Consider the following 2,655-nt stretch of genomic DNA (forward strand, 5'->3'; position numbering starts at 1 on the left):
CTTTGGCATGCACTAGACCGAACTTACCCACAAGTTGTCTAATATGGGCTAAATTATACTCGTATCTAACCACTTAATAATTTCTTTCTTTACCACGTCCTTCATGATGGGGTTCAATCTTCGTTGTCCATCAATTGTCTCTCTCTCGCCATCTCCCAAGATGATCTTATGCATGCATACAGACGGATTAATGCCACGGATATCAGCTATGGTCCATTCGATAGCCTTCTTAAATTGTTTCAACACTAGGATGAGTTTCTCTTCTTGCTCTTCGGTCAATTCTGCTGACACAATCACACGCAAAGTAGAAGTGTTACCTAAATAAACATATTTTAAATATGAGGAAAGTACCTTCAGTTCTAATTTAGGTGGCTTCGCAATTGACACTTTTGGCTGAACATAATCTTTACTTTCTAACTCCAAAGATTCAAAGCAGGATTGAATATTAAATCCCCTTTGATTAGCTTCTAGCAAAGCTAAGTATTCCTCCCCCTCTTCATCACTTAAAGGGTCTAATGTCAAAATTTGTTCCAATAGGTCCTCAACAGAGTTGAGTTCCCATTCTACGGCTAAATCCTCTAACTCAGGTACTACAAAATAATCATCAATTGTGTCAGGAAATAGCATAGACTTAAAAACATTAAATGTTACCTGATCTTCTTGAACACTCATAGTAAGCTCGCCCTTCTGCACATCGATAAAGGTCATTCCAGTTGCTAGGAAAGGCCTTCCTAGGATGATTGACACCTCTTTATCTGGCCTTTCTAAGATGATTGACACCTCTTTATCTACTTCAAAGACTAGAATAACAAAGTCTGCAGGAAACATAAATTTATCTACACGTACCAATACATCCTCGATTTTTCCTTTTGGATGTGCTAATAACCAATCGTTAATTGAAGTGCAACCATAATAGGTCTAACTTCACCTATCCCTAACTTTCTGAATATGGACATGGGCATCAAGTTAATGCTTGCACCCAAATCGCATAATGCCTTACCACAATATGTTGCTCCAATGTTGCAAGGTATGGTAAAACATCCAGGATCTTTCAACTTTAGGGGTATTTTATCTTGAAGATATACACTACATTCCTTCGTTAGGGCTACTGTCTCAAATTCTCCAAGTCTTCACTTCTTAAACAGGATATCTTTCATGAATTTGACGTAATTCGGCATTTTTTCAAGTGCTTCTACCAACGAAATGTTGATATGAAGTTGCTTGAGTACGTCTAACAACTTCTTGAACTAGACTTCTTGTTTCTGCATTTGAAGCCTTTGAGGGTAAGGTTGTGGAGGATTCTTTACTTGATCTGGTTGATTCATCTTCTATGGCATCTATATCTAACGAAGTTGTTAGTTCATCAGAATTAACTGGTTCAGAAGGTACCTTATTAGATTTTGCAGATTTTGTTTCCGGTGAAACTGAAATTTTAACACTCAGTTGAACTTCCATTAAGTCTTAAGCATTAGCTGGCTCCTCTTCAACTTCGACAGTGTTGGGCTATAATATCTTTACGCTCCTCAATGTCAATGCTTTACAATGCCTCTTCCCTGTATTTCTTGGATTCTCCGTATCACTAGGCAAAGCACCTTGTGGACGGTTTCTAAGTTCAGTGGTAAGTTGGCCCATTTGATTTTTGAGGTTTATCAATGTGGGTTCTTGGCTTTGGATTAAGGCATCATTTTTTCCATATACGCCATCAATAGGTTCTCTAAACTATTGAAAGGTTCAATTTGAGTTGGTTTTTGAACTTGTTAGGTAAAAAATATGTGGCTGGGTCGATCTAGGTTGGGCGTAAGTGTTACTGGTTCCAGCCCCTTGGTTACTCCAAGAAGGGTTAGGGTGGTTTCGCCAAGATAGGTTATAAAAATTGGATTGTAGTCCTTACCTTCCTCGATTTTGATTCTAATTAGCCATGTAATACACGAATTCTAGGTTTGATGGACATTCTTCGAACAAATTTCCTTCCCACAATAAACATAGGCTATATTTTCAAATTAATTGGGTGGCTAAGCTGCAAAACTATTAAACTCATAAGTGGTAAAATTTTAAAGCATTGAGGAAATTGAAGATACCTGAGATGCGAGTGAAGTGAGTGGATCCACTTCATGTATTTCAATGACTTGTCTTCTTGACGTTGCTTAATTAGTTGGCCATTGATAATTATTGCTAACAATCCTCTCAATGATTTCATAGGTACGACTTAGAAAGGAGAGTACCATTAGTAGAATCGTCCACTACCTTCTTGTGTGAGCATTGAGACCTTTATAAAACGTCTCAAGTTGGATGCAATGAGGGATTCCATGATAAGGGCACTTCTGTAATAATTCTTTGTACCTTTCGCATGCCTCAGACAAGGACTCGTCATCCATTTATTGGAAAGTAGTGATCTCGTTCCTCAACTTAGTATTCTTTCTAGGCGTGAAATGCTTCATGAGGAATCTTTCTGCTAATTCTTGCCATGTGGAAATGGAATTCGGTGGCAATGAGTTCAACCAGACTCAAGCTTTTTCCTTTAGCAAATATTGAAACATGTTTAATCGTAATGCATCTTCGGGTACTCTGGTTAACTTGAAAGAATCGCTCACCTCCATAAACAGTCTTAAGTGAAGATGAGGATCTTCGGTAGGCATTCCATTGAATTGGCTTATT

General features: G+C 38.0%; 1 non-coding gene across 1 annotated transcript; it reads left to right on the plus strand.

The window, feature by feature from the left end:
- The first annotated feature begins 2,301 nt into the window (after positions 1-2,301).
- On the plus strand, positions 2,302-2,408 carry LOC128042096 (small nucleolar RNA R71). Its single transcript, XR_008197304.1, has one exon. It is a non-coding gene; the product is annotated as a small nucleolar RNA R71 (small nucleolar RNA).
- Positions 2,409-2,655: the final 247 nt, after the last annotated feature.

Source organism: Gossypium raimondii, chromosome 6 (assembly GCF_025698545.1).
Source record: "Gossypium raimondii isolate GPD5lz chromosome 6, ASM2569854v1, whole genome shotgun sequence".
Classification (NCBI taxonomy): domain Eukaryota; kingdom Viridiplantae; phylum Streptophyta; class Magnoliopsida; order Malvales; family Malvaceae; genus Gossypium; species Gossypium raimondii.